The following is a 24,838-nucleotide window of genomic DNA, read 5'->3' on the forward strand; positions in this document are numbered from 1 at the left end:
TTTTTGTCTTTGTTTTTGGGTTTTTTTTCCCTCAGAATGAATAGACTTCTGGGATACAAACAGGGGCAATAGATGCTTAATTTTGGATTGTGATCCTCTCACAAACTGGTGCCCAGTACCCGGCTCTATGAGGCCTTTGTTCATCCCGGGGCCCACCCATAACGCTGCCCTTAGAACCTGAATAAAAGCCCACAACTCAGCCATGGCTTCCCAGATCCATCCCTGCCAGGTCCTGGCTTCCCATGGGAATAGTCCTTTTATTTATTTTTTTCTCACATAGAAGGCTCCCCTCCATTTCATCTTTGCTTATTGCAATACCACATTAAGACTTGGCGCAAATGAAAAATTAAAGCCTTTCCCAACTATTGCTCATTTCCTTGTGCATGCCCAAATGGCACTCTGTAATTCAGGGCATCCAGCACACTAGAGCACGGTTTGGGAAGTCTGTGAGGCTGTAGGCAATGCCCATGTCAGTGCTTTTGTTCCCTCCTAGGTGGTGAGAGTTGTGGTCATGTTGCAGAGGATGTGGTATAGTTTTTTACACATGAGAGATGCAGCTTCTGCCTGGGCTCTACGTCACACATGATGGCCCTGAAGGCACTTTTCTACACCCTTGTCATGACCTTAGCAGGTGGGAAAACCTGATCCCAAAGGGAGGATGATCACAGAGCCCCCCGGGTCAGTAAGTACTTGCTTATTCCTCTACTGTCTATCAAGCATTTTCCTTACAGAGCTGGGACTGTGAGAGTGAGGGAGGGCCCTTGACTCATGGTGCTTACTATTAGGGTGTGAATAGATAATAAACTATATAAACAAGTAAAATATATAGCAGATGGGAAAAGTGTCATACAGAAAAAACAAAGCCAAAAAAGGAAGGAAGGATGCTATGGTAATGTTAAGTGGGTTGGTCAGGAAGCTCCTTGTTGAGAAGAGATCTTTTGAGAAGAGCGCTGAGGAGGTGGGGAAGTGAGCCAGGCATGTATCTAGGGTATGTTCCCCCTCACCGAGGAATGGCAAGTGCAAAGGCCCTGAGATGAAAGCCAGGGGGCATTTTTGAGGATGATCAAGGAGGCCCAGGAAACTGTTGTGGAGAGAGAAAGGGATATTGAAGTCTTGGGGAGGCTGATCAAAGAGAGCTTTGTAGGTCATTTTGAGGACTGTGTAGGATGGAAAATAAATTTAAAATGTTTTTTAAGCTGAGGAGAGATGTCATATGATTTATGTTCTAAAAGCACCACTCAGTTAGCTAAGTTGAAAATAGCGGGGCAGAGTGGCAGCGAATAGACCCGTTAGGAAGCTACTATAATAATTCAAGGAGAAAAAATGGCACCTTGGACCATTCTGCAGAATTGAAGCTGCAGAAGGAAAAGAGAATTGATCCCATATTAGCTGATGGATTAGCCAGGGAGATGGAGGAGGGAGAAGCAGTGAGAAAAAAAGTGTCAAAAATGATGCCACAGTCAGCAGGTTAGAGTGGTTATTTTCTGAGATGGGGAAAGCGCAGGAGAGATTTGTTTGCGGAATGTATGTGGAAAAGACAGATAGTTTGGTTTTAGTCCTGTTAAATTTGTGATGCTGATCGGACATCCATATGAGGATACTGATCAGGCAGTTGCCTGAATACACAAATCTGAAGTCTAGAAAACAGATCTGGGCTGAAGAAATAGGTTTACGATTCATCAGCAATAGGAATAGCCCCTGTGCCTTCATAAAAAGTATTGGGTCTGGATGAAAAAAGTTCCAAAGACTGAAACCTGGGCATTTCAATGTTCAGAAGTTCTAATGAGGAGACTCTAGCAAAGAAGACTGAGAAGCTATGAGCAGGAAGAACAAGAAAAGTCAGGAGAGTTTGATATTCTAGAAGCGAGCAGGGTAGGTACTTCAAGGGAAATCACTATAGGGTAATATGTTAGCATTTTTGTTACAGCCTGTCACAAAAGTACAGCTGGTTGCTTGGTCATTTAGGAACTCTTCAGAGAAGTTCCACATGAAACCAGTAAGTCTCAGACTAGCCTGTCAGAGGTAGAATGGAAAAATGGGGAAAAGGCATTTATGTCCTGGAACCCTTGCAACCTTTTGTTTGCCATTGGCCACAGTCCTCCCTGTGGGCATTACCTCAGAGGTGAACCATGCAGCCTGTCCATGAAGCCAGAGGCTTTGTGGGTCCTAGCATAGCTTAAGTTCTTATGACTATAACCATGGTGGATCCAATGGAGGTCATGACCAAAGCCAGATCTTCACCTGGGGAGAGGTGATAGCTGGACTTTGTAACAACAAAGCCATCAGCAGGACCACTGTTTCTAGGAAACAAGCCAAGTAGCCAAGTTTCAGGAGATATTCAGCACCAAGTAGATATGCAATAACTAGGTTAATATATTTTGTGACAGGACAGGACATCCTCCGTTATGTTCCTGTGTCTTTCTAAAGTTCTAACACCAAACTCTTCTTACTCATCTTTCATACCAGTCCATATGTCATCTCTTCCATAAAGCCTTCCTAAACTAGTTCAGCCTTTTCCCTCTCTTCTTTCTTAGTGCCCACACTGGTCAGTCAAGGATTTGAGTTCAGATTCAAACGTTCTGAAATTCTAAGTTGACTTCTCCCAGCTACCAGCCAGATGAACCTCATTAGACCATCTTTCCTTTCTCATATCAGTTTCATCATGAATACACTAGGAAAAAAAACTATTTGCTCACAGTGTCATTTGAAAAAATTGAATTAGGTTACAGCATGAGATAATATGTTGATAAACCATAACATTACACATCATCATTACTCCATTTTTGTTTGATGTGATTGAGACCTTGATGCCAGAGATCACACTTTCTCTTTTATATGTCCCCCAAATTTCCAGCACAATGATAAGCCACTCAAAAGTTTTGGCCTGACCAAACTTGGAAAAGAAAAAAAAATTACAAATCTTTTGCTTCTGATCTGTTTTGGAACTCAGCTAACCATAAATAAATAAATAAGCACATGAAAATAAATTATAAACCCAACTGCCTGAACTATGTATTTGATGTTAAAAATTGAGCCTCCCTCTTTTAAAATTGAAATGTGAAACATTGTGTGTGATTATTTTTTCCCTTTTAAAGACAGACGCACAATTGCAGAAATAATTTAATATTCTGCATTGCATTCCCCCTGCAGTTGTGCCAATTCTGATTACACATTTCCAGATGCTGCTATTGGTTGTGGTTCTTTCACTACCTGGCCAAGGAGCAGAATGGCTTGTCTCTCAGCAGCTCTGGCCAGGGGACACGCAGCTGATATATGCTCAAAGTGAGAAAAGCATGGGGGTGAGTGTTCACCTTGGTGTCAGGCTTCTGGAGCCCTCTGTATCCCCAAGCCCGACACCTTTACCTTAGTATAAGAGCCAAGAAACTGAGGAAGATGATGAACTGGCCAAGATAGGACAGTAGGCAGCAAGCCTAACACAGATTTAATAAGAGACCTCATTCTTTTCCACTACATTTTTGTGAGATACTTCATGGGAATTGCTTCTTGAGAGATACATGGAGCCAACCTGGGGCTTGGCCAACCACAAACAGGGAGCTTACAACCTGCACAGGCTGACCCCTGGTCTATACTCAGAAAACCTTCAGGAGCAGATGCCTCCTTCAGAATATTCCAGCCTGTAGGTTTTCTGCAGAAGGTGGGAGTGGGTATGGGAAAGCCTGCGGTCTGAGTACAAGGACTTGAACGAGAATTCGAATTCAGCCACTATCCACTACTATCTAATATAAGTCCATTTTTCTCCATGGGGCTCAGAACTCCTGGCTCTAAATTGAGGAGACTTACGTTTCCAAGGCATCTTTCAGTTCTTCTCCTCTAACACTCCATTCTTAGGCTCTGTGGAGGTGATAGCAGTATGATATGGGAACACAAATTTGGGCTGGAGCCCCTCACCCTGGGTTCTCATCTATTGAAGTCATCACTGCCTTCTGGCTCTAACTTGCCATGTGTGAAGCCAGACTTTCATCTGGTGCCTGAATTGTCTACCTTGCTCTGAATCTGACCATTTAACGCTTCCCATCCTTGTCCTTATGTTGCCCTTGACTTGTGGAGGTAGACCTTACCCCACAATACCTGCTATGATTAGACTCCTTGTAAAGGTGTCTCTGTACCTCTCACTTCGCCTGGTGTGTGGTAGGTAATCAAAAGACATTAATTCCAGTTGTCTCATTTAATTACCACATCAGATTGGAGGAATGAATATTAAGAGATGTTAAGAATTTTCTCAAGGTCACACAGCTAATGTCAGTGGCAGAGCTGAGATTATAAATTCCATGAGGTTCTGCATCAACACAAAGTACCTGCATAAATCTCAAGCTTTTCTCACCTTAACCTTTTGCGGGGTGGCGGGGGGGACACATCATGTTATAATGAGGTCATGACAAACTGGGAGTAGCAAATAAAAGTAACCTGGATCCAGAGGTTTCTAGTTGTTTCTAGGAGTGTGTTTTGTTAGCAGGATTGGAGGAAGAAATGTGTGTGTTGCTAGCAGAGAGTTCTTTTAGCATCCCACTTGAAAGTCCTCTCCCTTAAGTATATATTGATTAGAATCCAAATACTTCAATTCTATTCTTAGCCCAGCACTTTAATTACAGTGGATTCTCAGTTAAGCCTGTTGGTTCAGTTCTCTGCTATCCTCTCCTTGCACCGTCTCTTCAACATACAGATCAGAATAATGTATTGATATGGCTATTTTACCATTATATATATATATCTGTGAGCAAAATAGTCATGTTGAAGTTACAACTTTTATGACCCCATAGAGCCATTTTCCTTGACAGGCTGTTTCCCAATGTCTACCTTAAAAAATGTAGTTCTATCATAATACTGACAACAACAATAATATTAGTAATAATCAGCTTTAAGCACTATGTGCTAGACACCATTCTAAAACAAGCGTATGCATTATTTCATTAAATCTAATCAGCATTCTATGAAAAAGTACTACTATTACTGCTACTTTGCAGAATCTGGGATTAGAGAAGTAAAGGAATTTGCCCAAGGATGCAGCTAGTGAGTGAAAAAGTCTGGAAACTTTCTGGCCTGGAAGCTGTTCTTAATTATTAACATATACTTAGAGAAAAATAGGATGATGATTCAAAAGCCGTATGACCATAAATTTGAGCTTCAGAAGAGTTAATCCTATAAGACAAAACACCTATCCTATTAGCAGAATAAGAAAATGTGTATATGAGTGCCTTTGGATTTTTTTTAATGGGTTAGGAAAATGTAAGTTGCCTCTTTAGATATCATAGAACTTGACAGCAGAGATCAGCCATCAGTGGTCCCCAGCAACAGATACCCGTGCCTCTTTTATTGCAACATCATGTCATAGCTATTCTACAAAACTCATGTAGTGCCATGATTGTGAGGTATTCACTCAGATGAGGAAGTTTCAGCATGAAAGTCTTTATTTTATTATTTATTTATTATGATTTTTATTTTTTTCCATTATAACTGGTTTACAGTGTTCTGTCAATTTTCTACTGTACAGCATGGTGACCCAGTTACACATACATGTTACATTCTTTTTTCTCACATTATCATGTCCATCATAAATGACCAGATGTATTACCAGTGCTACACAGCAGGATCTCATTGCTAATCCATTCCAAAGGCAATAGTCTGCATCTATGAACCCCAAGCACCCCATCCATCCCACTCCTTCCCCCTTCTCCTTGGCAACTATAAGACCTGAATAAACATTTCTCCAAGGAAGATATACAGATGGCCAATAAGCACATGAAAAAATGCTCAATATCACTGATTATTAGAGAAATGCAAATCAAAACTACCACGAGATAACACCTCACTCCAGTCAAAATGGCCATCATTAATAAGTCCACAAATAGCAAATGCTGGAGAGGATGTGGAGAAAAGGGAACTCTCCTGCACTGTTGGTGGAAATGGAAGAACCACTATGGAGATCAGTATGGAGATACATTAGAAAACTGTACATAGAATGTATGTCCCTGCAATCCCACTCTTGGGCATATATCTGGACAAAACTTTCCTTGAAAAAGACACATGTACCCACATGTTCATTGCAGCCCTGTTCACAATAGCCAGGACATGGAAACAACCCAAATGTCCATCAGCAGATGATTGGATTAGGAAGATGTAGTATATATACACAATAGAATACTACTCAGCCATAAAAAACAATGACATAGTGCCATTTGCAGCAACACAGATGGTACTAGAGATTCTCATATTGAGTGAAGTAAGTCAGAAAGAGAAAGACAAATACCATATTATATCACTTCTATCTGGAATCTAATATATGGCACAAATGAGTCTTTCCACAGAAAAGAAAATCATGGACTTTGAGAATAGCATGAAAGTTTAAATGTCTTTCCTCAAGTCACAGAATTAATAATTAGCATAGGCAGGAACCAAATCTTTAAATCCTTGTCCTCTTTTTCTAGGCATAGGACTCTTTTTTTTTCAAATAAGATAAGAGTTTGAGGAGTTTCTGTCAAGGCTCAGTGGTTAACAAACCTGACTAGTATCCATGAGGATGTTGGTTTGATCCCTGACCTTGCTCAGTGGGTTGAGGATCTGGTGTTGCCATGAGCTGTAGTGTATGTCACAGACATGGCTCAGATCCTGTGTTGCTCTGGCTGTGGCGTAAGCCAGAAGCTGAAGCTTCGATTCCACCCTTAGCCTGGGAACCTACATATGCCATGAGAGCAGCCCTAAAAGGACAAAAGACCAAAAAAAAAAAAAAAGAGTTTGAGATATTTTCAGTGTCTTGACCAAAATTCACAATCATTTGGTCACACAGCCAAAGCTATTTTTAGAGATACCAGGGGTAAAAATCAGAGCAAAAAAAAAAAAAAGTTCTTTGAGTAGTTCATCAAAAATATGGAAGCACCATTCATGTCTTCCAAGGGAATTGAATGTTATTATATACACCAAGCTATGATCAGCAAAGATCTGGATTATGACATTCTGACTCAGGGGCTTGATAGTATGTATCTCCTCCTGATATGGGCAAAGGATCTAGAATTCCCTTCCTCATGAGGACTCAGAAGGGAGATCCTAGAAGATATGTAAGTTAAGATTTTAATCTCACAGAGTTTTCTCTGCAAGATTCTGAGAAATCTTTTTGGGATGTTAAAGCTGAATTTTGAGTATGAATCTGAACAACAGGAACCACACTGTGCAAGTGCATCTACCAAAATTTTCAATCCAAAATCCAGACGATAGGGGAAGAAGTTTGAGAGGCAGCATTATTTATTACCACAAATTACTGTTTTTTTTCTATTTTATAAATTCCCCTCCAGGACAAAACATTGAAGTTGTAGAAAGGTAAGAGATCCATTTCTTTTAGTGACTGCCACTGATAGTCTGAAACAAGAAGAAGACCTGGCACTGAGTTTTCCCATGGAAGCTCATTTGAGGTAACAGTTCCAGGCTTGTTTGAAACCTAGACTTTGTATGTGTCTGTGTGTGTTTTATTCTATCCTAGTGATTTTTTTTTTCAGACTGAATTCATGGTTGTGGTTTCTATAGAGAAAGAGGATACCCAGAGTAAAATGCCATGGTATGTGTTTACTGTTCTATGTGGGGAGTGAAAAGTGAAGAGGGACATAAAACGGCAGGGGGCTACTCCATCTGAGCAGAGGTTCAGGAATGGGCTGGGCAGGGGAGGCCCTGGAGGCCAAGGCTAGGACCGTCAAGGTGCCACACCTTGGTTGTTTTTCTCTGCATGTCACCCAGTCTGATTCCTTGCTGCTCCTCAGATATGACAGGTGTGCTTCTGCCCCAGGACATTTGCACAGGTTGTTATCCCTATTTGAAATAATTTTCTGCTGAGCTAGCTGCCACACCACATCCTCCTCAACCCTCAAAGGCCATTTTCATTTTTTTTTCAATGAAGCTTACTATTGCCTTGCCTTTTCTTTCTTTCTTTCTTTCTTTCTTTCTTTCTTTCTTTCTTTCTTTCTTTCTTTCTTTCTTTCTTTCTCTCTTTCTTTCTTTCTCTCTTTCTCTCTTTCTCTCTTTCTCTCTTTCTCTCTTTCTCTCTTTCTCTCTTTCTCTCTTTCTCTCTCTCTCTCTCTTTCTCTCTTTCTCTCTTTCTCTCTCTCTCTCTCTCTCCTTCCTTCCTTCCTTCCTTCCTTCCTTCCTTCCTTCCTTCTTTTGTCTTTATACGGCCGTACCTGCAGCATATAGAGGTTCTCAGGCTAGGGGTCTAATCAGAGCCACAGCTGCCAGCCTATACCACAGCCACAGCAATACCAGATATGAGCTGTGTCTGTGACCTACACCATAGCTCACAGCAGCGCTGGATCCTTAGCCAACTGAGCAAAGCCAGGGATTGAACCTGAAACCTCATGGTTCCTAGTCGGATTTGTTTCTGCTGTGCCATGATGAGAACTCCTGACCCTCCTATTTTCAAATGCAACTTGCATCCTTCCTCACAGTTCTTTGTTTTTCCCCATAGCACGTGTAACTTTCCAAGATGTTTGTCTAGCTATTCACCTGTCTATGCTTAAGTAAATAAAGAAAAGGCATTTGTGTATATATTTATTTAATATATACATGTATATATTATACACAAATGCCTTTTAGAAGATGTGCTCTGAGAGAGAGAAGAGCTTCATCTGCTTTGTTCATGGATGAATTCCAAGCACACCAAAAACAGGCTTGGCACAGGGTGTAGGCATTCAAATAGTTGTCAGACAAATAATTGTTTATTTTATATTGTTTCCTTCAATGACTTCTTACTACGTTTTTAAAACATAATGCTTTTATTATGTTTGTAAATTAGTTTTTATTATGCTTTTATAATGTACTTTTTATAAAAGGCACCCATCTTGAGAATATCCTCAGGGGATGCAACTGTACCCACCCCCAAGTCATTTTTATTTTACAGATACATAATGGGTCAAACCAACCAAAACATGTTTGACGAATGAATATTAAACTGATGTTACATAACCTTTAAGGAGGAAGGGTGAGGAGGCAGAGGTGCTTTGTATATATTACTTCTTGGGAGCCAGAAATCGTCAGTCACCATTTTGTAAAGGGAAATCTGAAGTTTGAAACAATCAAATTTCTTACACAGCTCATACAGCTAGTAAAAGGAAGAGGCATGATTCAGATTTGTTATTCCTTACCCCAAAGCCTATGGTTAACTACAACACACTGCACCTTCTCCAAACTATGAATTCTGTAGAGATGCTGGTTGTAGATAATTGGTGTGTTGGATGCCGGGGTGTACCTGCAGGTAGCCTCCATTAGGACTAAAGGACTCATGTGCCCAGATGTTGAGATTGCTGGTCACTGTCAGCTCTCCAGCTACCAGTTGTCCTCTGTGGAAGCAAGATTCCTCATCCAGGGTCTCAGGGTCAGCCCACATTCAATGACTGGCCTGGCCCACTTGCCTCATGTGGAGCGACTGAAGGGAGATCCTCGCTCCAGAGTGCCCAATGGGATCTGCTGAGGCCCCTCTTGTAGCTCACAGCCCAGTGCCTCCCTCTGCCTAGTTCTAGCACCTTCACTCCTCCATGGGAGTATCTCCCCAAAGCACTTTCTATTAAACTTATGAACATGCAATTCGCTGCCAGTCTGTTTCCAAGGAACCTGATCGGAGATCAGTCCCATTAAGGTCAGAGATTTGCATTAACAACACCAGTAGCACACTTTTTAAATGTGGTCTCAGCAGGGTGTGCTGGACCCATAGTTCCACAGAGCTTGAGGCACTCTCTCCTAACTTCCAGAGACATGTTGGAGGAGAAAACCCTGTGGTATACAGTTTGACCCTAGGTGGGAGCATGACTTGATTTGAAATGTCGCCAGTGTGACAGTCATTATATCCGATAAGAACTTGCCCCTGAGAGTTCTTTCATTCAATCAGTAAACCTCACACTGTGCTGGACATTAAGTTGCACTATCCTTGGGAAAATCAAAGATGCATAATAAACCTAGTCCCTGCTCTCACGTAGCTCTGGGTGATTCTTCACTTCTCTGCATCAAAACCACTCATGAACCATTTTTAAAGAAGCCTGAATCCTGAAAATGATACAAAACAAACATTGAAATGTGTCATTTAATCTATTCTGAGTAACAAGTGTCTGGATGGGATCTGTAGAGTGTGTGTGTCTGTGTTTTGTACTTATAGAATTTGATCCAGAGTATAGATATCTACTGAGAAACCACCATGTGTCACACACCATGATAAGCCCTCTGGAAGCATGAAGATGCAAAATGTTTGGGTCCTTTCCTCAAAAAGCTTAATTATAACTAGAGAAGAGTCTTTCATTTCTGCCTTCATCTATTACCTATTTATTTCATCAACAAGTGCATCCCTTTATTTAATACATATTTACTGGAATACTTGCTAAATGAAATGTGCTATCAACATGACAAATAAGGAAATATATGAGAAGTATCTTCCACAGAAGTCCCAATAGCCTACTTTACAAGGGTTGACATCTTAGCTTCTATATGTTTTGCAGTATTTAAGTCTTGGTTAATTACAGTGTTTCCTATGACAATGAACATACAGTGCTCTGGAGATGGTAATCACTGTTAACACATTTGTGTTTGGACCATCCAAATTCCCTTTAGTTCAGAAATCTGGGGTGGGAAGACGGCAGTAGTACGAGTTCCGTCTGGTTTGCCTGATTCAAACGAACCATTTTTAAATGTGGAGAATTTCGCAATCATCAGTCGGACTGGCCCGTGCTAGCATTTTTCTGGATTTCTAGGAAATCTCTGGGATGTGTCATGGTAAGGAAATGTTCAAACAAGGAAAAGAGGTAAATGAAGGATTATAATCATTTAGAAAGAATTCACCAAGAAATAGAGGTCTCTGTGGTGTAAGTGAGAAGTTGCACAATGTGGTAGAGGAAATGCCAGATACATGACAGGTGGGATTGCACTCTCCCCTCACCCACCCACGGCAGACAGCCGGAATCCACCCTAGCTCTCTTTCCTCTAGAGGCAGGTGGACCACATAACCCTTCTCAAAGCACCGACCCCAGACATCCATTCCCAGTCACTTATAATTAGAACAAGAGATGTTATCTAATTTCTATTCCTGGTTTTGGATTTGAGACTGTGCAGATTGGGGATTTAGGTCCAGGTCATCTAGCAACCAGAGATTTTCATCTGACAGATTCTCCAGTCATCAGTTTACTAGTCTTTCCAGTGGATTACTTACGGTCTGCATGCCTCTGTGTGTTTCTGAAAATCAATGGTGAGAAAGTACAGGATTCAGGGAGTTCTTCCCATTGTGGCTCAGCCGTAGCAAACCTAACTAGGATCCATGAGGATGCAGGTTCGATCCCTGGCCTCACTCAGTGGGTTAAAGATCGGGCATTGCCATGAGTTGTGGTGTAGGTCACACATGTGGTTCAGATCCTGCATTGCTGTGGCTGTGGCGTAGGCCAGCAGCTGCAACTCCGATTCTACCCTGAGCCTGGGCACTTCCGTATGCTGCAGATGTGCCTCTAAAAACAAGAAAGAAAAAAGAAAGAAAACAACAACAACAACACAGGATTCAGCATTGAGAAAAGGCAGTCTGAACTCCTCTCTGAGCAATTTGTAAATACAGAACCCTCCTTGGCGTGCCTTCCTCAACACTGTACTGGGCTGGCTCTCCTCCTGCTGCCCCTGCCCGCTGGCACCTTAACTTTTTTGGCCTTTTTGAACTTCCATCACTTTCCTGAATGTCCTTTTACTCCATTCCTTTTATGCTGTGATAAATACTGTCCCCTATGCCTGAGCAAACGTCTTCCCCTCCTCGCCCCATTCTGGACTCCTTTCCCAATCCCAGAATACTTATCCCTTGAATACATGATTTATTTCAACTTACTTTAGCTTTACTGGTCTTTCCTCTGGGAGTTTTTCTCTGATGACATCAGTCTGTGTTGGACTGTGTTTTTCCATAGCTCCCATTAGTAACCTTATCTCAGCACTAGCCTTTGAATTCTTCAAAATCTAGTAGAGACTATATATATATATGTTTAATCTCCACTTTTCTACAGTGTTTGCGTGGTGTCAGCACGTAGTAGGTGCTTAGTAAACACTTTTAAATTGGTGAACATTGTGGCAAGTATTTGTTGCTGATAATAATAAAGATGAGAATTATAGCTCCCTTATTTTATTTTTCCCATTTTCTTAGCTTTAATGTTTTTCTTTTTTTATGAGAGTTGATTTACAATGTTGTACCAGTTTCTGGCTGTACAGCAAAATGACTTATTCATATATATTCTTTTTTTTAATATTATTTTCCATCATGGTCTAGCCCAGGAGATTGGATCTTGTCCCCTGTGTGTACAGTAGGACCTTATTGTCTGTCCATTCTAAATGTAATAGTTTGCATCTGTTAACCCCAAATAATAATAAATAAATATGACAGTTAATCCGCCCCTATCCTATATGCCTTTTTTAATCTGTTTTCAGCTTTATTCCACATTTGATAACATACATATTTATTTAATAAAGTAGAGAATAATTTAAAAGAGTCATAAAAAATGAGACAGGTTTGGTTGTATGTTTGTTTATCCCATTAACCTTTACTGAGTACCTTCTAAGTGCCAGAAAATGGAGAATTGAGAAGAAAATGGCTTTTCTTCCATCAAAAAATTCAGTCTCGCACTGGAGACAGACAGGAAATATTTGGTTAAAATGACCATGAAATGAGTGGTAATCACGTGTTCATATTAACTGAACACCTACTATATGCCAGGCCCTGTTCTAGGCAGTGAAGTCCTGCTTTCAAGAAGCTGCTATTTCAGAGTTGTAAGTGAGGGGACTCAGAAGAGGTAGGAAGTATGAAGGGGAAAGAAGTGAATTCTATGAGGAGGTGGCATTTTTGGTAACCTGAGTGGAGCAAATGCAGTACCAACTTTTAAGGATGAAGGGATGCTTATTGCATTTTGGGACAGTCTAATGCATGGTAGCTATGGATGTAGTAGCAGAGTTCCTGGCACCAAGTGGTTGCCTAATAAACATCCTATTCTGGGTAACTAAGCCAAATTCAAAAATGAGTAGAAAGTGATCCTTTCTGTCAAGAATCATGCATTCTAGTGTAAAAGAGGGCAAGGTACAAGACAGTGAGTAAGAGGAGAAGCTGAGCGAAGACCTAGCTGGAGGGCTGACACTCTCCGCCCACCACCCTCCCTAACATGGACGGGTTCTTCTGTTCCCTCCTCTAACCACTAATATTCTTCTTGGGAGTTCTAAGTTCTCTGGTGTCTCTGTTTCTTTTGCTGGGTGCTCCACCTTGGCCTCTCCGCAAATGCCTCCTGCAAATGTTTATTTTTATAAATGTTGCATATACAAGGGCAGGAGATAGGGAAGGGGGTGAGCCAGAGGCATTTACGAAAGCACTTTGGCACTCTGCTCCGGAAATCACTTCCACAGGAGGCTGCCCTGGACAGAGTGCACTTATTCTCAGACCTTCTACTGCCATTTCCAAGCAGAATTGCAATTCTTATTTACAGTCAGAAGCTCCATGGAGTGCTGAGCCAAAAGCCTTCTTTCCTGAAAAGCCAGTGGGGGCCTCCAGCTTTTCTTTCTCACCTTTAACAAGGATGCTTTCCTGTTTGATGAAAACAAATGACCAGGTACCTGGGCCAGAAGGAGGATGGTGGACCTACTTCATCCCCATCAGTGAGCATTTAATGGGCACCTACTTGTGCAGATCCTACCCCAGTCACTGAAGGCACAAGACCTTGGATCCTAAAAGGCCAGGAAGGGACTGTTTTATTAAGGACATGTCACATGTTACTATGCTTTACAAATTAGACAGTGTAAGATTCTCATGAAATATATATATAATGAGATAAATTTACAGATTAGGAAAAATAAGGAAAAAGGGATGAAAAGAAGGGAGAGAGAGAAGGGATAAGTAAAGGAAGGAGGAAGGGAAGAGTGAAGAATTTGAAGCTCAGTAACTTGTACAACTCACCAGTGTGAGTGAATAGACTCTCCACCTGTTTTTCCCTCCATCACCTCTAATCAAGCTTTCACCTCCCACCTCTCCATCAAAATTGTTCTTATCAAGGTCGTCATTGATGTCCGCAGGACTGCACCAAGCAGTCAGTTATCAGCCCTTGTTCTGAGCTCCATGACCTTGTAGCAACACACGATACATTTCATCACCTCCCTCTCCCAAAACATTTTCTTCACTTGACTTCTAAGACATCATGTCCACTCTCCTGGTTTTGCTGGCTCCTCGTTGCCAGCTGTTTCTTAGTCTCTTAGCTGACATCTGTTCATCAACCTTGATGTTGGAGTTTTCTCCTAACACAATCCTTAGACCGCCTCTCTTCTCTGTCTGCATCCACCCCCTGGGTGATCTCATTCCCTCTCATTGCTTCTGACATCATCTGCACACAAGCTCTTTTTTCCTTCCATTCTGGACCATTTCTCTGACCCTCAGATTGGTCTGTACAAGAAGGGCACTTGATATCTCTCCTTGTATGTCTCAGACTTGTCATTTTAAAATTAAACTTCCCATATTTTCCCATCAAGTCCACTCCTGTGGTGGGCTCCACAGTCTCAGTTCTGGAAGCTCCATCTTTTGCATTGCTTAGAACAAAACCTCCAATTCCACTCATACCCTACACGCAATCTTATAAGATAATCTAGTTTGAGTTACCTTCAAAATACATCCTGTATTCAGCAACTCCTCACCATCTCCATGGTCACCGGCCTGGTACAAGCCTCCGTCACCTCTCATCACATTACAGTGTGGTCTCCCTTCCTTTGCGTTTAGCTTATAAACTTGCCTTCAGTCTGTTGTCCAAGGTTATCCTGAAAAACCTATCAGTTCCCCCAGTATCACTTTCCAAAAGCTTCTTAGCTCACTATAAGTAAAAGCCGAAGTCCTTAAAACAACTAATAGACCCTGCTCCATCTGGCCTCAGGTTTCCCTTCTGAACTTGTCACTCACTTCACTTCACCCCACCCCCATGTACTCTGCTCCAGTCCCACTGGCCTCCTTGCTCTTCCTCTTGCCTGGAATTCTGTCCTGCAGACATCTCCATGGCTGATTTTCCACCTTCTTTAGGTCTTCACCTAAGTACAACTTCTTTCAGAGGGGTTTCAAAGTAGGTGACACCTCTACTTAAAGGTGTAACCCTACCCCATCATTTTCTGTCCCTCTCCCTTGCTTTATGTCTCCACAGTGCTAACCATCGTCTTTGATTCTATGTATCTTACTTGTTTGCAGTTTTTCTCTCTCTCCACACTAGAAAGTTAGCTCCTTGAATGCAAGGCTTTCTGCTGGTTTTCTACTGCTTTATGTGACGTATTATAGAGATGTGTATATCATATATTGGGCCTTCAGTTAACATTTATTGAGGAAATAAATACAAACAAGTAAGGAAAAGAGAGGCATCAGTGAGGCAAGGAAGGCTTCATGGAGAAGAAAAAAAGTTTGTTGAATAATTACTGTGTGCCAGATATTAAATTAATATCTTACATCCATTATCTCGTTAAATCCTGTGAAGTATTATTATTATATTGTTTTCATTTTACAGAATAGAACACTGTAGTGTCAAAAGGCTAATTCACTTTCTCCAGATCACTCCAATTTATACAGATGCCCAGAAGCAAGCTCTTTCTCTCTGGTTCCCAACCACGGAATACAATTTTAGAAATCTCTCACGCGAGTGGAGCTATCCTCCTTAAAGGAAGAAAAAAAAAGTCAAAGCAAGCCACATATAAAATAACAATGTTTTATCACTGTATTTGTTTATTTTTTAGTAATTATTATGATTTAATTCTTAGAATAATTCTGTTGTATTATGTGCGACATCCTCAGTGGAAAAAAATGAACAAAATATTCCCTGCCTTCAGTGAGATCACAGTCTAGCAAAGCTGATATTAATACAAAATTAAAAGTGTTTTAATAGCTTTGTGCTTTTAGGAGCACAGAGGAGGGAGCAGTTGATTCCATGAGGATGGAATCAGATGGGGAAGACCTCAGAGAGAAATGACATCTAAATTTAATCCTATAGGATAAGGAAGACTTTGCAGTCTAGGCAGGGCTGCAGAAGAAGCAAAGGATGGAGCCATGGCTGTGTGGGAAGGAGCTTAGCAGGTACAATAAAGAGAAGGTGGATCTGGGACCTTTCTTGAAGAGCAATAGGAAGCCATGACCAGATTTAATGTGGTAAATGGCCTTGTCAGATCTATGCTTTGTTGAGATCACTTTGAATTTCATCATGAAGGATGGATGGCGAGTAATAAAAAGTGGGGACAGGATGCTAGTATAGGGAGCCTAGGAGAATACAGGAAGAGAAGATAAAACCAATGCTGGGGCAGGGGAAGTGTGGATGGAGGTATACATACTTCGAGTGCTAAAATCAGCTGTTCATTGAATCACCTTGGGAGATTAAACAATTCTGATGCCCCCAGACGCAGCCCAAATCAGTTGAATCAGAATGTCTGGGGTTTACAATAGTTGTAAAGTTCCCCAGTTGATTTCAGTCTGTGGTCAAGTTTGAGAACCATTGATTTATGAATCACAGGTATGGATGACTAATTGGATGTGACTAAGGAAGGAAGAAAGAAGACTAAGATTTTTCATTAGTCTTTTTTCCTTAATTTTTTTCCTTATATTTTTTCTTTCTTCCTTCCTTCCTATTAGGATTTTTCTAGCCCTCGTGACTTAGGGAAAGGCTATTGTTTCAATTGTCTTTTATAAAATATCTGACTGGCCCCAAGAGGTGCTTGATGAATAGCCTTGGGAAAAGGGCACATGTCTTAACTACAGAAAGTGGTTAACTTACCTTATAAAAGTATCATTTAATCCCCATTAAATGAGTGCATTTAACACACAAATCATGGAGCCAGGAACATGGTGAATGCTCAAAATTTTTATTTCATTATTTATTTTTTTGGGCAAAAATGATTCTATGGGAAAAGGAATGGTTTCCAAATAAGGGATACATAGTTTAGATCTTAACATATTGAACTTAGAGTGTTTGTAGGATATCTCATAGTCATTGGGAAGTAATGCTTTAGTTTTTAAGAGGTGGTTCAGAGCTAGAGGTACAAATTTGGTTCTGTTTGGGGCCAATGTTATTGTTCAAGCCACATACATAGCATTCAGCAGAAGAGTATAGTGAGAGGAATGGGGGAAGGGCTTGTCTATCAGGCAGATGCAGATCATTTTAAACCTCAAGTCTCTTTCTCTGTAAAGTGAGCAGGGTAGTAAGTCATGCTGCAGAACAGCTCTTGGAGAGTTAAAAATGATGATATGGGTAAAACACATTAAAAAGATGCATTGTAAGAGGCATCAAAGTGTGTAAAGCCAGAAGAAAAGGAATGAATTTTCAAAAGAATAGTTTGTCAAGGAACAAAAGAGTCCCAAATTTGAGGAAAAGATCATTTGTGTCAAGTACATAAAATAAATCATTTGGGGCCACAGTGTTCTCCTTGGTATTACGAGCCCTTGAATAAAAGGATATTTACATAAGTGTTAATTTATCGTCCTACTTTACATATGAGCTTCCTACTATTGAAACCAAAGAAAGAAGTGCAATCCCTTACAAGATTCAAAGACCACTTCTCAAGGGAACACCATTACTTGCTGGTTTTATGGCCGAAATCAGTTTTTTGCTTGGGTCCTCCCTGAAGGGTTCATGTGTGACATAATGGGAGGCGTCCTCTTCAATATCTCTAAAATGCTTTTAAAAATTAGTTTTACGAGCCTTCTCCTCATAAATTCTCTCTATTTACACTACTCCATAAATGCATATTTACTCAGGACCAGATAAGAATAATAGTGTCTAATATTACCATAATAATGAAATCAGCCACCAGTTAGCGAGCATTTATTATGTGTCAAGTCCTGGGCAAAGTGTTTTTATTTACATTGTTTTCATGCATCCCCAGAAGAAGGGAGAGGGTAAGAATCATGCTCTATGTTTCCACATGGCAAACCTGAGGTTCCAAGAGGATGGGTGACCACCCAAGGTCAAACCACCAACAAGTGCTGTGGCCAGGAAGCCTACTCTCCTCCAAGGTCTTTGCTTTTAGTGCTGCTCTGCTCTAGAGTTTAACCCACTACTTCGTGGACATGGTTTTCAATGTGAGTAGTTAAGAGAGACATCAACTGATTTTATCAGTGAAGGAAAAAAAGCTCCAAAAGGTGAAATGCATTTCCTAGGGTCCCATGAGTTGAGTCTTTTGACATGAGGTGCTGTACGTTTAGCCCCTGCTGGCTAAAGCTGTATTATGTTCTGTGCTATCAGATATAACACTGGTTGACATGAACAGAGAAGAGAGGTTCTTAGGTTCCTGCTTTCTTAAGGGCAGAGAATATTTTCAGAACAGTATAAAAAATGTCAGGCAGGTTTGTTTCATTATAACTCCTGACTCCTAAACAATCAAAAAAAGATATTACTTTCTACTTAAGATTTCTGCCCAAAGCACTCATTTTACTTGTGAGGTGAGTGAGTGGCCAGTGGGAGAGGACCATACATGGAAGAGTTTTCACCTAGATAGTCTGGTTCAGCAGCACAGTAAGGGCACACCCTCTCCCAGGGGAGTGCTGTCAACCAGACTTCTCCTCGCTCTCATAATTTACATTCTCTCTCCTTCTCAGGTACAAAGAAAAACCCCTCCTTCACCTCACATGGCAGAGCCCTGCCAATACTCTGCCCTCATCAATCTGCATTCAAATGCCAGCACATAACCCCATGGATAAAGGTAGTAAGTTAATAAATCAGCTTCCTTTATTATTTTTTTTTCTTTTAAGTTACATGGGGAATTGGGATGACCACCTTTGAGAAGGAGTCAGTAAGGTCATATAGCATATGGTCTAGACTTTTGGGGCCTGCAAACGGTCCTGGTTTCAAACCTGGCCCAGCTGTTCACTTGCCATGTGACCTAGAGTAAGTCCCTTCCTCTCCAAGTCTGAGCCTTCTCATGTGTGAAAAAGGGCAGATGCATTTCACCCATTCCCTAAGGTAGTAGGGAATGCTACCAGGATAAAGGTGGTGTGTTGCCATGTGGAAGGAGGCCCATAAGCAAACACTTGAAGGTTCTCATCGCTCCTCATTGATTTAACTGGGATGAAGAACTAGGGAGTCATCGCTCAGCACCCTCCCTTTCCTTTGTGGAGTCTTCCTGTCTTCTGAGAACCTGTGCTCTGGTTTGCCCTCTGCCATGCGAAAAGCTAGACAGTAGGGGCCCTGCCTATGCCTGAGTGGCCTGGGGACGACCAGAGCTTCTGTGACCAGGTGGACACCTCTGTCTCATTCTGGAGGAATGCCACAATCTATTCTCAAACAGCCCTCCCTGTAACAAAGGCAACACTGAGCTCTCTATCTGCTGAATCCTCTGTGTAACATGGTTACACACTTTCAGGACCTGGGAGACTCCCTCAAGTCCCACCAGGGTTTAAAGAAAATAAGGTGGATCAAGTGATGACTATGGTGCTCTTGGTAGTGTTTAGGCAGTTTATTCTCAGGTGTATTTCCTTCTGCCATAGACTTTATGGAACCTGAGAGCCAACATTCTAACTAATACATCTATTCCCCATTCTTAATAATCAGTAACTACTTTTTGAGAAGTCGCCTCACGCAAAGTTCTATGTTCGGCACTGTGTATAATGCAGTTGTGAAAAAGAGTGAACCTCATCCCCCAGGGATGCACCAGCCTAGTGGTGAGAAAAAGAAAAACGTATGTGCATTTTTACAACCAGGGAGGAAGGAAATACACTGGGAGGCAAAGTCAGATGAACTGCTGTGGGAAGCCGGTGCATAGCAGGTGCAATTAGTTGTTTGGATTCAACAGGACAGCAGCTTGTTTCATTTTTTTAAAAAACCATGACATTGATGTCAAGTAAGGCCTTGAGGAAGCTCCTTGTTTTGGTTGGATGTCAGTCCGTCCCACATCTGAAAATAGAGGATGGTCATTGAATGCCTTGGTCCCTCGGGGTCTCCCCAGGCTGACCTCCAGTCCATTCCCTTCCTCTATCTCAAGGTGCTGGAAGGGCAGAAAGGCAGGGGGGATGCTTAAATAAAGTCTGTGGTGCCTCGGGAGCTTGGCTAGGAGGAAGAGGAAGGACCCTGCCTCCCTGTATGCTGACATGACTTATATGGATAGATGGGAGATTTCTTTAATGTAGATTCTAATTTAGAGTTAAAAACATTCATACATTTATTCTCACAACATATTAAATTATTTTAAAAAGTATCAATATCTCCAGTTTATGGATAAGCAAGTCAAGACTCATTTAAGTAAATCCCTTGAGGGCATACTTTTAATGGCACAGCTGGGATTTGAACCCAGATCTGTCTTTAATCGCTCCTCTCTCCCAGCTTACTTTTTTCCCCTCCTTCACACGTGATATTTAGAAATTTCCATTATCAAAAGGTAATAGGCAGCTATTAGTGTTGCCTAAATTCCTCAAAGGGAAAAAAAAAGTCACTAACAGGTTTTCTCCTTAATTCAATTTACATTCAATTAATATTCATTGAGGGTCCTCAGAGGACTGGAAACTGCACAGTAGTTTTTTTTTTGTCTTTTTTTTTTTTCCCACTGTACAGCAAGGGGGTCAGGTTATCCTTACATGTATATATTACAATTACATTTTTTCCCCCACCCTTTCTTCTGTTGCAACATGAGTATCTAGACAAAGTTCTCAATGCTATTCAGCAGGATCTCCTTGTAAATCTATTCTAAGTTGTGTCTGATAAGCCCAAGCTCCCGATCCCTCCCATTCCCTCCCCCTCCCGTCAGGCAGCCACAAGTCTCTTCTCCAAGTCCATGATTTTCTTTTCTGAGGAGATGTTCATTTGTGCTGGATATCAGATTCCAGTTATAAGTGATATCATATGGCATTTGTCTTTGTCTTTCTGGCTCATTTCACTCAGGATGAGATTCTCTAGTTCCATCCATGTTGCTGCAAATGGCATTATGTCATCATTCTTTTTTATGGCTGAGTAGTATTCCATTGTGTATACATACCACATCTTCCGAATCCAATCATCTGTCGATGGACATTTGGGTTGTTTCCATGTCCTGGCTATTGTGAATAGTGCTGCAATGAACATGCAGGTGCATGTGTCTCTTTTAAGTAGAGTTTTGTCCGGATAGATGCCCAAGAGTGGGATTGCAGGGTCATATGGAAGTTCTATGTATAGATTTCTAAGGTATCTCCAAACTGTTCTCCATAGTGGCTGTACCAGTTTACATTCCCACCAACAGTGCACAGTAGTTTTAATGAGGTGAAGTTTGAAAACTTCAACTTTCCTGGTATAAGAAATGTTGAAGTGTTCTTTTTCCCCCTCTTGCTTTTGAGAGACCCTCTTTGCCTCAATACACATCAATGTGCATTTGAGGGCAAAGAGGGCTTCTTTTCTGTTATCTAAAATACTTATGGGGAGTTCCCGTCGTGGTGCAGTGGTTAACAAATCCGACTAGGAACCATGAGGTTGCAGGTTCAATCCCTGGCCTTGCTCAGTGGGTTAAGGATCTGGTGTTGCCTTGAGCTGTGGCATGGGTCGCAGACGCGGCTCGGATCCCTCATTGCTGTGGCTCTGGCATAGGCCGGTGGCTATAGCTCCAATTAGACCCCTAGCCTGGGAACCTCCATATGCCACAGGAGCGGCTCAAGAAAAGGCAAAAAGACAATAAATAAATAAGTAAATTAATTAATTAAAAAAATACTTAGGGTACTTTGTGGTGGGGCTACTAATGTATTATTATCCATCCAGCTCTAATACTTCCACACAGATGGGTGACATGCTTAGAGCACGCCTGCTAAGTGTCCTACTTCATTTGGGCACTAGGTCTTCTGTTTTCAGGAAGCAGGAGTCTAGTAAGGAAGGTGGGTATATTGGCAACATTAACATGAGTGGCAATTCCCTCTTTCATCACAATTTCTCTATTTCAAATTTCTAAGAACCTTTGTAGCACAAAGGAAACAATGGAACTGGATTCTAATTTCCATGATCTCTACCTCATCAATCTCTCTCATCTGTTTCTTTTTCTTTTTTTTTTTTTTCAAGTGGCCACACCTGCAGCATATGTAAGTTCCCAGGCTAGGGGTCAAGCCACAGCCACTGCAGAAGCAACACCGAGTAGTTATGTTATGAGCCACACGGGAAGTTCTCAGCTGTTTTTTTATTCCTTCATTCATTCAACAAATAATGGAGCTAAGGGATATAAGTCAGGCATAGTCCTTCCTCTAATGGGGCAGACAATCTGGTGAGAGCAATTAAAGTACGGACAAAGGAGAGAAAATATAACAAGGTCTACGCAGCTTACAGTGGAATACTGCCTAACCTGGAGAGGGACAATCAAGGGTGATGTCCTAGAGAGGAGACATCTGAGACAGGTTATATACAAGTGAAGGATAAAAGAGGCATTATCAAGGTGGGGTATATTGGGGACAGGCCATGATCGGACTGAAGGACCAGCACACGCACAGTTACAAGGTCAAGGGGAAATTATGCCATTTAACAGAACCAGCAGAAACTTAGTAGAGAACCAAGTATATTTTTTAAAAGTGACAAAGAGTGAAGCTGAAGAGGGAAAGCCGGACCGGAATGCAAAAGATTTGTTTTATATGTTGAAAGAGCTATATGCCATTGAAGAGTTTAGGTAAGGGTTAGATTGGGTGCCAGGGCTGCTTTTAAGAAATACCCTACATGCTTCATTGTGGAAGATGAGTAGGCAAGAAATAGTTTCAGAATATCCACTTTAGATGAGAAGTAAAAATACCCTGGACTGGGGCATTGTTGCCAGGATAGAGAGAAGAAAGCAGATATTTAAGAACTTTTTTTTTTCCTATTGAGGGAAAGAACATTTTGGGGGCAGGGGCAAGAAAAACTGAGGCTAGTGGAGAAAAATTATCTTGTCATACACAGACCTCATAAGAGAGATGCCATCTAAAACTGCAGTATAGGGCACAGGTTTTAGAGACAGACAAGAATTCAGTCTCAGGTTGGCCATTTACAGATGGGTCGCCTTGGGTGAGTTCCTGCAAATCTGTGTGCCTGGGTTTCAATGATGTGTAAAATGAGGATGATAAGGTCACTACTTCATAGTGTTGTTTCATGAATTCCAAAGAACAGTATAGAAAGCACTTAGTCCAGTAAGCTGCACAGAGAAGGGACTAAAACAATAATCACATAATCAGCAACATATCTTGTCCCTCTCTCTCCCTAACTTGGCCTCAGATATGAGGGAGTCCGGTACTAAATAAGGAGATGAGCTATTTTGCTTACACTATCTTCTCCTTCCACCCTCCCCACCTCCCAAGGGAGAAGTGTGGAGGTGCCAAATGCCCCACCCCAGGTTCAGCTACCCCAGGGATTTCTGCTCAGCCCTTGCTTACACAGAGATGAAGTGAAAATTTGGTGTTGCCTTGTTATGGTTTGCCTGGACCAGACCAAAGATGCATTTGGTTCTCTTTGAAGGTGGTTTCAGTTTTGACTCAAGGCAGGAGGATGTGGGTGGTGTTCTGTCACCAGGAAGAAGCATGACTAAACCATGCAGAGGTAAGAGGGATACAGGGAGGCAGGGCCCTTCCTCTCCTGCCTCCTAGCCAAGCCCCCGAGGCACCACAGACTTTATTTAAGCATCCCCCCTGCCTTTCTGCCCTTCCAGCACCTTGAGATAGAGGAAGGGAATGGACTGGAGGTCAGCCTGGGGAGACCCCGAGGGACCAAGGCATTCAATGACCATCCTCTATTTTCAGATGTGGGACGGACTGACATCCAACCAAAACAAGGAGCTTCCTCAAGGCCTTACTTGACATCAATGTCATGGTTTTTTAAAAAAATGAAACAAGCTGCTGTCCTGTTGAATCCAAACAACTAATTGCACCTGCTATGCACCGGCTTCCCACAGCAGTTCATCTGACTTTGCCTCCCAGTGTATTTCCTTCCTCCCTGGTTGTAAAAATGCACATACGTTTTTCTTTTTCTCACCACTAGGCTGGTGCATCCCTGGGGGATGAGGTTCACTCTTTTTCACAACTGCATTATACACAGTGCCGAACATAGAACTTTGCGTGAGGCGACTTCTCAAAAAGTAGTTACTGATTATTAAGAATGGGGAATAGATGTATCAGTTAGAATGTTGGCTCTCGGGCCGCATTTAACAAGTAAGCAGGAGTTCCCGTCGTGGCGCAGTGGTTAACGAATCCGACTAGGAACCATGAGGTTGTGGGTTCGGTCCCTGCCCTTGCTCAGTGGGTTAAGGATCCGGCGTTGCCGTGAGCTGTGGTGTAGGTTGCAGACACGGCTCAGATCCCACGTTGCTGTGGCTCTGGCATAGGCCAGTGGCTACAGCTCCGATTAGACCCCTAGCCTGGGAACCTCCATATGCCACGGGAGTGGCCCAAAGAAATAGTAAAAAAACAAAAAAAAAAATTAAAAAAAAAAAACAAAAAAAAACCAAGTAAGCAAACTGACATTGAGGTATTCCATGACTTGCATAGATTCACAAAGGTATTAAGTAGTGAAGATTCTTATGTCTCCATACTAGAAAACGAACAGATACAATGAAGCCAATACAATTACACATAAGGTTGAGTATTTGTTTTGTTGCAACATCTCGGTTAAAATCAGCAAATGTGTGGTAGGCATGGACCCCAAGTTTGGAGAGACCCAAATTACACAATTCCTGCCCTCAAATTTTCAGAGACTAGTAGAAATGTTTATCTAAGTATTAGTTGGATATAATAATCTTAAAAATCTTTTGATTTCTAAGTTACTGGGAGGAACAGATGTTCAAATGAATTTGCTAGGAAAACTGTCATCACATGCAAGTTAATTAAAAAGTTAACATAAATAATTAACTCTTTCCAACATAGCATATGTTAAATGCTCAAACA

The 24,838-nt window shown here is 41.5% G+C and overlaps 2 long non-coding RNA genes across 2 annotated transcripts in view; one reads left to right on the forward strand and one right to left on the reverse strand.

The window, feature by feature from the left end:
* LOC146407172 (uncharacterized) overlaps window positions 1-2,997 on the forward strand; it is a 74,362-nt gene extending 71,365 nt beyond the window's left edge. The window contains exon 3 of the long non-coding RNA XR_014826031.1: window positions 494-2,997. This is a non-coding gene — a long non-coding RNA (uncharacterized LOC146407172). The remainder of the gene's footprint in view (window positions 1-493) is intronic.
* The window catches only part of LOC146407173 (uncharacterized), a 50,069-nt gene that overhangs the window by 15,664 nt on the left and 9,567 nt on the right, over window positions 1-24,838 (reverse strand). The gene's annotated exons all lie outside the window — the stretch shown is intronic.

The sequence above is a fragment of the Sus scrofa genome, chromosome 1, assembly GCF_054392235.1.
Source record: "Sus scrofa isolate SSC_HxYL_T2T_F1_AM1 chromosome 1, Sscrofa_HxYL_maternal_Yorkshire_Landrace_v2.0, whole genome shotgun sequence".
Taxonomy (NCBI): Eukaryota; Metazoa; Chordata; class Mammalia; order Artiodactyla; family Suidae; genus Sus; species Sus scrofa.